This window comes from Neoarius graeffei, chromosome 1 (genome assembly GCF_027579695.1).
Source record: "Neoarius graeffei isolate fNeoGra1 chromosome 1, fNeoGra1.pri, whole genome shotgun sequence".
Lineage (NCBI taxonomy): Eukaryota > Metazoa > Chordata > Actinopteri > Siluriformes > Ariidae > Neoarius > Neoarius graeffei.
In genome coordinates, this window is record NC_083569.1 from 56333702 (window position 1) to 56348009 (window position 14308).

At 43.4% G+C, this 14308-nt stretch overlaps 1 protein-coding gene across 5 annotated transcripts in view; it reads left to right on the forward strand.

Moving 5' to 3' along the window:
• The first annotated feature begins 2859 nt into the window (after positions 1 to 2859).
• LOC132895057 (uncharacterized) overlaps positions 2860 to 14308 on the forward strand; it is a 41407-nt gene continuing 29958 nt past the window's right edge. The window contains exons 1-2 of one of the 5 annotated variants that reach the window (XM_060935245.1): positions 2860 to 3102; positions 11781 to 11869. The gene's annotated coding sequence lies outside the window, so the exon portion shown is untranslated. Of the gene's footprint in view, positions 3103 to 5963; positions 6174 to 11780; positions 11870 to 12732; positions 12845 to 14308 lie in introns of those variants that run through there. The other 4 variants (XM_060935260.1, XM_060935269.1, XM_060935237.1 and 1 more) reach the window with 4 other exon arrangements.

The window sequence follows — 14308 nt, forward strand, 5'->3', positions numbered from 1 at the left end:
CTGGGATAATAAAAGGTCCCAAAACATTGAGTATCAATATTTTATCTCTTGAAATCGAAGTAAAAAAAAAATAAAAATCTGAGACGTTTTTTACAATTTTAGGATTGTTTAACTTGTACTCAGTTTCGAACAGTTGAAGCTCACCTCTATGAGATGCCAAATTTTCCCTATTTCACAGATCGCTTTATTTGAAAGATTCTGGCTTTTATTACTATTCTTCTTAAAGAAATAACAACCAGGAAATCTGGGGCAAAGATTTTTTTTTTTTTTTTTTGATAAGCCTTCAGTGTTTGGTTTTGATTGCCGTATCGTAAAACGATGATGGTTAGAAAACAGGTAAACTGACGGCGGTTTTTTTTTTTTTTTACAATAATTAAGACTTATTTTAAATGATTTTCACTCATCATATACATAGTTTTAAATGTTTTGTTTTTAAGTTTTCTTTCGCTTCTATACAGTTCAACCTCAAATATGAAACAATAGGACGATCCTTTGAAGTTTGCCGAGTTTCCTAACCATTTCCCTCTATTAACTATGGTCCAAGGCAAAGGGTAAAATTATTGTGTGGCAGGAAACAATTTTAAAATGGCAACAGCTTTGGGAGCAAGAAAACAAAGGGAGGCATCTATTCTCAATTGTCGGTAGGGTAACTGATTCAGTTAATGACTGTAAAAGGGGGGGGGGGGGAGCTAGATGTAAGGAAGAGGTGATTATTTCTAGATTGAGGATTGGTCACCCATTTCTGAACAGCACTTTATTTATTTCGGGAAAGCATCAAAATGGCCTGTGTGCTTGCCAAGAGTGCGAGACAGTGCATCATGTTTTGATTTCTTGTAGAAATTATGACCGCCAAAGGCAAGATTTAATTAGACAGCTGCGGGAGATTGGCTTGGAAAAAGTATCTCTGAAAGGTATTTTAGAAATAGGGTCAAGCAGGAGGGGAAGACGATGTTTTTTCAAGTTCTGAACGGACACTGGTGTATATAGCAGGATATAATGCACTACGGTGGTAGTCCTGTAGATGGCAGCAATGCAACTTTTTGGATGCCGGCTGCCGTAAAAGTTAAAGTCCTTCCCACGCCTTACAGTACCTGGTATTCCTAGGCAGTCTCCCACTCAAGTACTAACCAGGCCCAACCTGTATGGTGGCGCATCGGGCGGCGCCGATCTCCGTTTCCATAGCCCTCGGCCTCTCGCCTATTACATAGCTAGGGTTACCGTGGGGGGCTAGTCCTCTGGTAACCACGAGAGTTTAACTCCCCATGCACATCTGTATTGCAGCGTGCCTTGCCAGATGGCAGTAGGCACCATTTTTATGATGGTCTTTGGTATGACCATCATATGACCATGGTATTGACCCGACCGTGAATAGAACTCCCGATCGAGAGGCGGACACGCTACCACTAGGCCACTAGTCGGTGGTGGCTGCCGTAAAACCTCGGAGTAATCAGGCTAGAGCAGGGCTTTTCAAAGTGTGGGGCGCGCAACGTGAGGAAAAATAAACCAGAATAAGTTACTATTGCGAACATTTAGCGAACTTCAGCTAGCCTTTGCCAGAGACAAAATGGATCGATTTTTAGTACCTAAAGCTACAGTGAGTGAGGAGACAGAGTCTGAGCCAAGCAAAAAAAAAAAAGAAGGAAGTATAACCACGATTATTTAAAGTTTGGATTTTCATGGACTGGATCTGAAGATGCTCCACTGCCACAGTGTGTTGTCTGCCAAGAGGTGCTAGCTAACGATGCTATGAGATGTTTAAAATGTGTAAAACAAGATGTTTTTTTTAAAAAAAAAAAAAAAGCACAGATGTTTAAAATGTGTAAAAGGAAAAAAGTGTACAACAACCATTTTTTTTAAATACGAATGGAACATTAAGTATAGCAACAACAAAAATTGTGTGTGTGTGTGTGGGGGGGGTGCTGTTGTTTATTTGTTCTCTGAGGGGGGGCTGACTCTCCCACACTTTGAAAACCCCTGGGCGAGAGAAATTGCACTCAGCTTTCCAAAGATGTGACAAACCACAGTTAATTTATGTTTTAATGGGGGGCAATCACTTTTTCACACAGGGTCATGTAGGTTTTAATTTTTTTCCCTTAATAATAAAAACCTTCATTTGAAAACTGCATTTTGTGTTTACTTGTATTATCTTTGTCTAATATTTAAATTTGTTTGATGATCTGAAACGTGGCACGGTGGTGTAGTGGTTAGCGCTGTCGCCTCACAGCAGGAAGGTCCGGGTTCGAGCCCTGTGGCCGGCGAGGGCCTTTCTGTGCAGGAGTTTGCATGTTCTACCCGTGTCCGCGTGGGTTTCCTCCGGGTGCTCCGGTTTCCCCCACAGTTCAAAGACATGCAGGTTAGGTTAACTGGTGACTCTAAATTGACCGTAGGTGTGAATGTGAATGGTTGTCTGTGTCAGCCATGCGATGACCTGGCGACTTGTCCAGGGTGTACCCCGCCTTTCGCCCGTAGTCGGCTGGGATAGACTCCAGCTTGCCTGTGGCCCTGTAGAACAGGATAAAGCGGCTAGAGATAATGCGATGAGGAAACACTTTTTCACACCACCGTATATTGTCGTATCAGTTGTGATAACCCCTTGTTATATTTGTTTTCTTTTATTTATTTATCTTACATATTTAATCCACTCATTAGAGGAGGTGGGATTTTGGTTTCTGATAGATTTATTCAAAGTATTGTAGAGAGTTTGTCGTTGTATGTATCCTTGTGTTTAAAAAAAATAAAATAAAATAAAAAAACATGAAAAAAGGTAATTGCCAGTCATACACACACAAAATGTGTCGACGTATTCTTCCCGACACACCCGTTATCGGTCACACGGATCTTCTCACACTTTCTTACGGTTCCCGAGTGTAGATTCACTTGAGGAGATAAAAAAAATTGAAAGATCTGAATCATGCAGTACATGGCTCCTGCAGCACATTTTTCGCGTGTTTTCTGTGCCGGACGCTGGAAGGGTGTAGTCTAAACTTTACCCAGACCTGCCTGTGTCGTTTCCTCTTTTCTGAAGAGAACTGTAGGTAGTTAGTTTGGAATTCCCCCTTCAGCGGTACTTTTCTTTTGAATCACCCAACACACCGAAAATAAGTAAGTACGCTTATTATAAATACTCTGATAATTAAATCTGTTCCGTTTTTATGTTCGACACCAAACAAAATAATGAACATTTAGTTTATATTAGGGAGCGAGCCCACACAAACAACTATTTTCGTCTGTCCTAATTATTTTATATAAAACGGATATAATGTTTTTTTTATATCCGTTTATGATGTTTGCTATCAAATGAAACTCAGATCTGAAAATCTTGTGAAAATGTTACTTTTCTCTCCAAGTTGTTGGAAACTGACAGCTGGAAATAAAACACTCACTTCTACTGATTCATTCTCACTCCTTTTATTATTACCTTTGATGGTGTGGTTTTCTCATATATTTTGTGCACAAGTTATTTACAACAAGCCACTGATTAAATGTAAATCGACTGCTTGCCTTACAAGCAGGCTATCATCTTTTGACAGCCTGCTTGTAACACAGACAGGATGTACTCTAGTGAATCCACCCTGCAGTGCTACACCTACCAGACCACAGACTCTGAATTACAGCTACTAATCACAGACAAGATGGTGGTGTTGTTTTAAAGATAAAAGCAACACTCCGACAACTAAAAAAAAAAAAAAATCTTGAAGTTTCTTGTTCAGTGTAGTCAAGTAATAAAGAAACTGGAAAATAATTTACAGCTGGGAAAATGGTCTACTAAATATGTTTTCATTTAATAATCGAAACATACTGTTTCTAAGTTATTATGAATGCTTACTGGTGAAGCTGCAATGAAGATTTCTGAACCAGTGAAGCTCCGAATCCAAATGAGTCGAATAAAGATTCATGACTCAAAGCTTTGTTTAACACAGTGCACGCTAGCGGCCCCTAATGGTAAGAAAAATTAATAGCAGAGGCCAATATATATGTTTTGTTACTGTTAAAGGAATTGAAAATGCAAAGTAAATACATGCATGGATTGGTAGCTTGTAATATTAAGAGCCCGTAAGAAAAGTTTCAGGCATGTTTGACCATTTATAAGAAAGTTCTGAGCGTTTTTGTATCACTGCTGTAATGCCACCAGGAGGCTGCCATGTTGTCTGTTGGAAGGGCGATGCATGACGTCATTTGGGCGCAAGGCTGAGTGTATAGAGAGCGTGCACGTGACGTCACGAGGTCACGTGATATTTGTTTATCTGCCATCTTGGCCGGCATGGCCGCGCGTAGAACTTCGACGAACCCGTTCTAATTATCAAGTGTGTGGGAGTAGATCTTTCGAGAATTGGTTATATCTTGTTCAGCATTTGGTTGTACCAATAGACAGGGCCAAAAGGAGGGCCTGTCATTTTATAGATTCCCCGCAGACGAGGAGAGACACTGTTTTTAGTCACTGCACACTTTATTGGACCATTGGGGTCTTTTCAAAATGTTAGTTAGAACTTGCTGTATAATTGTAGTATACTGCACCACCTATCACCAAGTTGTGATCAAAAAAATATAACTGGTTTTCACATGGACGTGTAATATTAATGTTCTTAATAAAATATGTATACAAATGCATAACTTGTTTATAAAGTTCTTCCTATCAGATTGTGTAAAGTACTGAAAAAGAATATGTATGTTATTTTAGGCACATAGAGGTGCAAGAAAATATTTTTTTAATTTGTTTGAATATAGAAGCTGGACATATCTGTGACCCCTATACATTTATATCTGATATTGAATAATAATTCTGCACAGATAAAGATAGCGGTGATTTGTGATATTTTTTTTCAGACAAAAACATACATATTTACAACCCTGTCATTATCTGGAACTGAGTTTAGATTTCGAACATTCTTACGATAAAACGTCCTGCATATTCTCTTTATGATAAACGTCTTAATGCCACTTACCCGTGAGGTTATCAAGTAGACATTCTTCTTCGGAACCTTCCAGAGGTATAGTTGGGATACCCATCCCGCAACAAAATATTTATAAGCTTCCAGGCTCTTGTAAGCTTTGAGGGCTTTGCCAGTGTAACACAATTCACGATTAACAAGAAAATTGTAAATGTTGTGGTAGGCCAGATCGGGCAAATCGCCGGCACCGCAGCTCCAAATTTCCCTGAACAAGGATTGCGGCAAGTTGTACGGATCTGCAATCCCCAACCTGGAACACTTTTCCACGTAACGCTGCCTCATGTCACCTTCAAGATGCTGAACAAACTTAGACAAGTTATCGCGCGATGTAGATGGGGTATTTTCCGAATTTTCTTGGGGATTACTCCCTGGATCCATTACGCTCGCGCAAGGTAAACAATCCTGAAGCCGTCCAATATGGCAGAGTATACACGGACGGGTCACGTGACTGCACATCCTCTATACTTCAGTACTGAAGAGGCAACGCGAAAGGCCTACTAAAGTGACATCATGTTTTTGTTTGTTTGTTTTTTATTCACTATACATCTGAAATAGTGTATTAATGAGCTGCAACCCTGACTTATGGACAAACCTGAACTCTTTACCTGTAAAACACTGCTGAAACTGTTATACTGGGCGGCACGGTGGTGTAGTGGTTAGCATGGTCGCCTCACAGCAAGAAGGTTCCAGGTTTGAACCCAGCAGCCAGCGGGGGCCTTTCTGTGTGGAGTTTGCATGTTCTCCCTGTGTCTGCATGGGTTTCCTCCGGTTGCTCCGGTTTCCCCCACAGTCCAAAGACATGCTGTTAGGTTGACGTGGGGCACCCTTGGGCTGAGGTGCCCTTGAGCAAGGTACTTAACCCCTGACTGCTCCCCGGACGCTGTGTGTGGCTGCCCACTGCTCTGGTCACTGCTTCAGATGGGTTAAATGCAGAGGATGAATTTCACTGTGCTTGAAGTGTGCATGTGACAAATAAAGGTTTCTTCTTTCTTCTTCTATTAGCATGCTTAGCATGCTCTGGACTCCTTCATGAAAAACTTTCTCATCAAGACGTCCCCAGGCTAGCCTACCGTAATTACCGTAGTAGGCAGTCCAACCCCCACGGCAATGCAGAAAGAGGGTAAACAAACACTGCTTTACTATACAGGATTCATGTGAACATTACAGGAGGATGCACTTGTACAGAAAAAGGCAGAAATATTGCCAGAAACACCTGAGCTGCTGGTATGGTATGGATTTATTTGGTAAAATTTGTACATGTAAAAGATACAGTATAAAGAGCACCGAGGATAACACAAAGTATAAAATACACTTATTTCCAATGTGGTCCTCTTGATGACAGCAGGAAACAATAAAATATAAGAGACAATAATAAATTGACAAAATTGTATAAACAATGATAGTCATAAACCAAAAATAAAATGCGAATTGTAATTATCAGAGTACAACTAGATTACGGAAATGGCACCAAAATGATTAAAAATTAGTTATATACACATCATAAAACTGGGTTTGGAATTTACTCCATAAAAACTGTTTCACCTGTTTCTTAAAATTATCACGTGTTTGACTAGACTGCAGTGATCGAGGCTGGCTATTCCACAAACAAGTTCCTGTATACCTAAAAGAACTCCAAATGGTTTCCGTAAAGTGTGACGTCACTTGCAATACACAGCCACATTTGACAAAATGGACCATAGCGCCAGTGACATTTCTTCACTTGAGTATTTCAGACAATGACACGAATAGCGATGATGATGATCATGAAAAACAAGCATTACCATATCAATTAGTTACACACAAGTGAACAATATTTATAGAGTTGTTTTAGTCATTACCGAGGTTTTTCTGACATTGAATCAAACCAGGACACCCAACAAACATCAAGCCGCTTAGCTGCATCAGCAATTACGTTGATGCCCAAAGGAACTCGAAATAACATCACGCTGAATAAAAAAAGTTAGGGAAGCCTTTAAAAAGTGTTTTCTTACCCTTTGAACTTCTCTTTTGCGGACTACTGACCGTGTTGTTTCGTTTGTCTTGTCCGCTTTTGGCCAAAAATTGTGGGAATCGCATCTGGATTCAGTGCTGGCTTGGACAGTATTCCTAATGCCGGTGCATCCGAGTTGTTTGAGTGAAACAATTTTCTTAAAAATGTTATTGTTACCCCCATGCGCCAAAGTACAGCCATCTACCGGGGTTTATCCAATAGTGAATGGTACAATAATTACAAACGCTAACCTAAATCAGCACGTTCCAGTTGTAGCTATAGTCATATAGTAACTATAATCATTCTTGTCATAATAAAAGCAAGTGGCACTGTTTTTAATTGTAGGTCTCGTCTCGTCTTCTTCCGCTTTATCCGGGACCGGGTCGCGGAGGCAGCAGTCTAAGCAGGGAAGTCCAAACTTCCCTTTCCCCAGACACCTCGGCCAGCTCCTCGGGAAGAACACCGAGGCGTTCCCAGGCCAGCCGAGAGACATAGTCCCTCCAGCGTGTCCTGGGTCTTCCCCGGGGCCTCCTCCTGGGGGGGACATGCCTGAAACACCTCCCCAGGGAGGCGTCCAGGAGGCATCCGAAAAAGATGCCCGAGCCACCTCAGCTGATTCCTCTCGATGTGGAGCAGCAGTGGCTCTACTCCGAGCTCCTCCCGAGTGACTGTGCTTCTCACCCTATCTCTAAGGGAGCGCCCAGCCACCCTGCGAAGGAAACTCATTTCGGCCGCTTGTATCCGCGATCTTGTCCTTTCGGTCATTACCCAAAGCTCATGACCATAGGTGAGAGTCGGAATGTAGATCGACCGGTAAATTGAGAGCTTCGCCTTTTGGCTCAGCTCCTTCTTCACCACAACGGACCGGTAAAGCGACCGCATCACTGCGGAGGCTGCACCGATCCGCCTGTCAATCTCACGCTCCATCCTTCCCTCACTCGTGAACAAGATCCCGAGATACTTAAACTCCTCCACTTGAGGCAGAACTTCTCCACCAACCTGGAGAGGGCAAGCCACCCTTTTCCGGTCGAGAACCATGGCCTCGGACTTGGAGGTGCTGATTCTCATCCCAGCCGCTTCACACTCGACTGCAAACTGCCCCAGTGCATCCTGAAGGTCCTGGTTTGAAGAAGCCAACAGGACAACATCATCCGCAAAAAGCAGAGATGAAATCCTGTGGTTCCCAAACAGGATTCCTTCTGGCCCCTGGCTGTGCCTAGAAATTCTGTCCATAAAAATTATGAACAGAACCGGTGACAAAGGGCAGCCCTGCCGGAGTCCAACATGCACTGGGAACAGGTCTGACTTACTGCTGGCAATGCGAACCAGACTCCTGCTCCGTTCGTACAGGGACCGGACAGCCCTTAGCAAAGAGCCCCGAACCCCATACTCCCGAAGCACCCCCCACAGAATACTACGGGGGACATGGTCGAATGCCTTCTCCAGATCCACAAAGCACATGTGGACTGGTTGGGCAAACTCCCATGAACCCTCGAGCACCCTATGAAGGGTATAGAGCTGGTCCAGTGTTTCGCGACCAGGACGAAAACCGCATTGTTCCTCCTGGATCCGAGGTTCGACTATTGGTCGAATTCTCCTCTCCAGTACCCTGGAGTAAACCTTCCCTGGAAGGCTGAGAAGTGTGATTCCCCTATAATTGGGGCACACTCTCCGGTCCCCTTTCTTAAAAAGAGGGACCACCACTCCAGTCTGCCACTCCAGAGGCACTGTCCCTGACCGCCACGCGATGTTGCAGAGGCGTGTCAACCAAGACAGCCCCACAACATCCAGAGACTTGAGATACTCAGGGCGGATCTCATCCACCCCCGGTGCCTTGCCACCGAGGAGCTTGCAAACCACCTCAGTGACTTCAGCTTGGGTAATGGACGAGTCCACCTCTGAGTCATCAGCCTCAGTCTCCTCAGTGGAAGACATGATGGTGGGATTGAGGAGATCCTCAAAGTATTCCTTCCACCGCCCGACAATGTCCCCAGTCGAGGTCAACAGCTCCCCACCCGCACTGTAAACAGTGTTGGCAGAGTACTGCTTCCCCCTCCTGAGGCGCCGGACGGTTTGCCAGAATTTCTTCGAGGCCGACCGATAGTCCTTCTCCATGGCCTCCCCGAACTCCTCCCAGTTCCGAGTTTTTGCCTCCGCAACTGCCCGAGCTGCAGCACGCCTGGCCTGCCGATACCCGTCAGCTGCCTCGGGAGTCCTGGAGGTTAACATGGCCCGATAGGACTCCTTCTTCAGCTTGACGGCATCCCTTACTTCTGGTGTCCACCACCGGGTTCGGGGATTGCCGCCACGACAGGCACCGGAGACCTTGCGGTCACAGCTCCAAACAGCTGCGTCCACAATGGAGGTAGAGAACATGGTCCACTCAGACTCAATGTCCCCCGCCTCCCTCGGAAGCTGGGAAAAGCTCTCCCGGAGGTGGGAGTTAAAGACCTCTCCAACAGAGTGCTCGGCCAGACGTTCCCAGCAGACCCTCACCATACGTTTGGGCCTGCCAGGTCTGTCCAGCTTCCTCCTCTGCCAGCGGATCCAACTCATCACCAGGTGGTGATCAGTTGACAGCTCAGCCCCTCTCTTCACCCGAGTGTCCAAGACATAGGGCCGGAGATCAGATGAAACGACTACAAAGTCTATCATTGACCTCCGACCTAAGGTGTCCTGGTGCCACGTGCACTTATGGACACCCCTATGCTCGAACATAGTGTTCACCGATCTGAACCCGAGTGGTGTTTAATTGTAGGTATTGTATTTAACTGTATGGATGTTCCATAAGCCAAAATAAAACCATGCATGCAGGGCATTCTCACTCAGAAGGGATTAATGATCCAGAAGTGGAGTCTGGTCCATTAATGCAAGAACTTATTGCCATATTTGTGTACAGCAGACAAGCAAGTTATTCAAACCGAGAAGTACATTCAAAAGAAGTGGATGTAAAAACTACTCAATGGGATGGATGCTTACACATTTAATAAAGAAGGGATTTTTCCTACAAGTTGGAAAATTATCCATCCATTGAGTTCCCCAATATCTCAAACTACCTGGTGCTGCAGACATCGTTCTACATGGACAAACAGGTGGAAACCTGGAAGAGCATGGACGCGTACAACTTTTTATATGTCGCTGGCTTAAACAGGGATGAGAGTTTAACGCTTTTCGGCGGATTTTCGCATTTTTGAGTAAAAAACGACCTTTTTATATTATGCCAAATCTATTGAGAATTTTTTTTAATTAATTGAGGGGGGGCGGCACGGTGGTGTAGTGGTTAGCGCTGTCGCCTCACAGCAAGAAGGTCCTGGGTTCGAGCCCCGGGGCCGGCGAGGGCCTTTCTGTGTGGAGTTTGCATGTTCTCCCCGTGTCCGCGTGGGTTTCCTCCGGGTGCTCCGGTTTCCCCCACAGTCCAAAGACATGCAGGTTAGGTTAACTGGTAACTCTAAATTGACCATAGGTGTGAATGTGAGTGTGAATGGTTGTCTGTGTCTATGTGTCAGCCCTGTGATGACCTGGCGACTTGTCCAGGGTGTACCCCGCCTCTCGCCCGTAGTCAGCTGGGATAGGCTCCAGCTTGCCTGCGACCCTGTAGAAGGATAAAGCGGCTAGAGATAATGAATGAATGAATGAATGAATGAATGAATGAATAATTGAGGGGGGTTGGGGCATGTTCCTTCATGCTGTTCAAACTTAATTAACTCCAGCGATGTTTACACATTATTTGTAAGTCGCCATCTTTAGTCTCGTTTAATGTGATGTAAAATTCGTGTTATCTACATTGTTATTGGTCAAAACATCGATGTCGGGACCATAATGGCTGATCAAAACAGTTTTTACAAAGACACCCACATCCGCTTTCTTTTATCAAAACTTACACATGTTTGTGAGCTGCATATCAAAAATACGCTCCTCTAATCGGCGTGTTTTCTCAAGATGCCGAATACTATTGACAAGCGAGATGAAGCGAAGGTACGTGAAATTGATGCTGGTATAAAAGACAAGTTTAGCAAAGCAAAAGGAAAGCAAGAGAGGAGTGTGAGAGCAGAAGGGAGCCAGGTTAGAGCATGTAAAAACACAGGAGGAGCTGGCTAATGAAAGAACAAGGAAAAAAGAGAGGACTGGTGAGCTTTTGGCTTTGGCCAAGAAGCTGAAGAAGTAGTCTAAATCATAAATTTGTTTCAAAAATAACTGGGAATTGTAAATAACTTTTAACTGTAAAAAATGTAAATAGACATTTTCCTTTTGAAGATGTGGACAATAAGATAAAGACAGTCCCCATAAAATATGCATTTGTTTGATTCAATACATTGAATATATGATAATTTGAATTATAGCTGACAGTGTTGATAATTGTATAACTTTTTAAAGTTTAAATAGACATTGTGAAAAAATCATATACAAGTAATGTGGACATTAGGAAAAGGTCAGTCTCCATAAGATATGAATGTTTTTTTTTAATTCAATATATTGAATATATGAATTTTAATTATTAATGGAACTGTAAATAACTCGGAATTTTAACGGACATTTTTTAGAAAAACAAGTGATGTTGACAGAGTAATAACCAGTCCCCTTCATGTAGGTATTATTTTGAATTAATACAATACACATTGATTTTGATGCATATTGTTCTATATAATGGTGTTTTTATTTCAATAAGTATGAAAATAGGCATCTGGTGTTTTAATTAACTACAGCTCAGATTGCAGGAAATAGGGTAAGGTCTCATTTTGAAAAAAATTTCCCAGGGGGTGTCCCCCCTGGACCCCCCTTATTACTTCAGGCGCCTTTGACGCCCTCGGGACATTTTACAGATTTTCTGCTTTTTTCATCAGGACCCATTCTCATCTCTGCTTGAAGATCTGGGGATCAAGATACAAGATAGACGGGGTAGATGGAGTGAAGTGAAAGTGTTTATTAACAGGTGTGATATTTACAGAAACAAAACACAAATGAAAGCAAAGCAGAATCATAAAGCAGAGTATTTAAGCGGTGTTAAACATGGCTAGAAACAAACATGACCATGATAATGATAATTACTTCAAAATCTCTGTGTAAACAGCGTCCGTATTTGTATGTGCTGATTGTGCTCAAATCGGCATCAGGTGTTTCCCATAATGACTGGGTCCCAAGTGCGCACACAGCATGTTCCATGAGCGAGCACGGTTGCTCGAGCTGCACCAGACTCAAGCGCGCAAAGGCGTGACAGTCAAGTGTTCACCTACTGTGTGACCATAACTTTTAGCTCACATGTATATCATGATGCATTGCCACCAAAATGCCTCATTCTCATCAAGAACCTATTGCGAGCTGTAGTCTGACCGTAGCTTAATGAGGCGGATGTGACATCGGATGCGACCCAGCAATTGTACCTTAGGACAAGTAAAAATTAGCTTCAACTTGAAGAAAAATTTTCAGCCCACTGGTTGAGAAACACTGGTCTAGAGCGCTGTCTAGGAAAGGAACGAACCCATGTTCCAAAATGAACATGGGTTCGAATCTTGGTGTCAATTTACTTCTGAGTGGGCTATTTTTTTTTTTTATTTCTGTACTGTAGCATGTGCATTTATACATTTGTTCAGGCACTTCCTGGTTCCTGAGTTGTTCGCGACGAGTCCTTTTTTTTTTCCGCGAGTGTTGGCGTTAATTGCTAATCTTTTTAAAAAAAAAAAATTCTACAAATAATTTTCCAGTATCATCTTCATTTTTATTGTACTGTTGCTTTCCTTTTTGTACTTTCCACTTTCGCTTTCCTTTTTCCGCTTTTTTTTTTCTTTTTTTCGGAAGAACGCCGAGACCGGAAGCTTTCTTTTTCTTTTTTTTCTCCTCCTGCGTAAAGACCACAAGCGGAGGCTATCCACATCGGATCTGCTTTAATATCAACAGATCTTCGATTAAGGTACGTGAATCCTTTCATCATGGCACACCTTTGACCTGTTCAGTGTGCTGAGTGCAGGATGTTTAGTCATTCTTCTTCTGTCGCTAGTGATAGCTTTATTTGTGATAAGTGCAGATTAGTTAGCTTTCTGACATAGAAGATTACAGTGGTAGAAGCGCGTATCCAGGCTTTAGAGAAGGTCAGTGAGCGTGAGAACAGTGTAGTTTCTGTAGGGGAAAGTCTGGATGCCCTAGGTGGAGTTAGTAATCCCCCAGCTCTGGCATTAGAGCCCTTACAGCGGTGCGAATGGGTGACTGCTCGGAGGCATAAGTGTAGAGCCAGAGCTACCGCTGAGGCTCGCCCACGGGAGCACCACTCCTCCCCACGTCACATGTCGAACAGGTTTGCTCTCCTTAGTGATGCACCCACTGAGAAACCTGAAAGAGCTCTGGTTATAGGGGACTCTATCATACGGCATGTGAAATTAGCTCAGCCTTTGGGGCACCAGCAGCTTTAGTCAGGTGTATACCGGGAGCCAGGGCGCCAGACAGAGCAGGTAATCTTAGGGTCCTAGGCAAGCACAGGTTCTCAAAGATAGTTATCCATGCAGGAGCTAATGATATACGCTTTCGTCAGTCTGAGGTTACTAAGAGTAACTTTGTAGAGGTGTTTAAATTAGCGAAGGCAATGTCCGATGCTGTAGTACGCTCTGGCCCCATCCCAATGCGGCATGGCGATGTAGCTTACAGCAGGCTACAGTGGGGCAAAAAAGTATTTAGTCAGTCACCAATTGTGCAAGTTCTCCCACTTAAAAAGATGAGAGAGGCCTGTAATTTTCATCATAGGTATACCTCAACTATGAGAGACAAAATGAGAAAAAAAATCCAGAAAATCACATTGTCTGATTTTTAAAGAATTTATTTGCAAATTATGGTGGAAAATAAGTATTTGGTCAATAACAAAAGTTTCTCAATACTTTGTTATATACCCTTTGTTGGCAATGACAGAGGTCAAACGTTTTCTGTAAGTCTTCACAAGGTTTTCACACACTGTTGCTGGTATTTTGGCCCATTCCTCCATGAAGATCTCCTCTAGAGCAGTGATGTTTTGGGGCTGTCGCTGGGCAACACGGACTTTCAACTCCCTCCAAAGATTTTCTATGGGGTTGAGATCTGGAGACTGGCTAGGCCACTCCAGGACCTTGAAATGCTTCTTACGAAGCCACTCCTTCGTTGCCCGGGTGGTGTGTTTGGGATCATTGTCATGCTGAAAGACCCAGCCACGTTTCATCTTCAATGCCCTTGCTGATGGAAGGAGGTTTTCACTCAAAATCTCACGATACATGGCCCCATTCATTCTTTCCTTTACACGGATCAGTCGTCCTGGTCCCTTTGCAGAAAAACAGCCCCAAAGCATGATGTTTCCACCCCCATGCTTCACAGTAGGCATGGTGTTCTTTGGATGCAACTCAGCATTCTTTCTCCT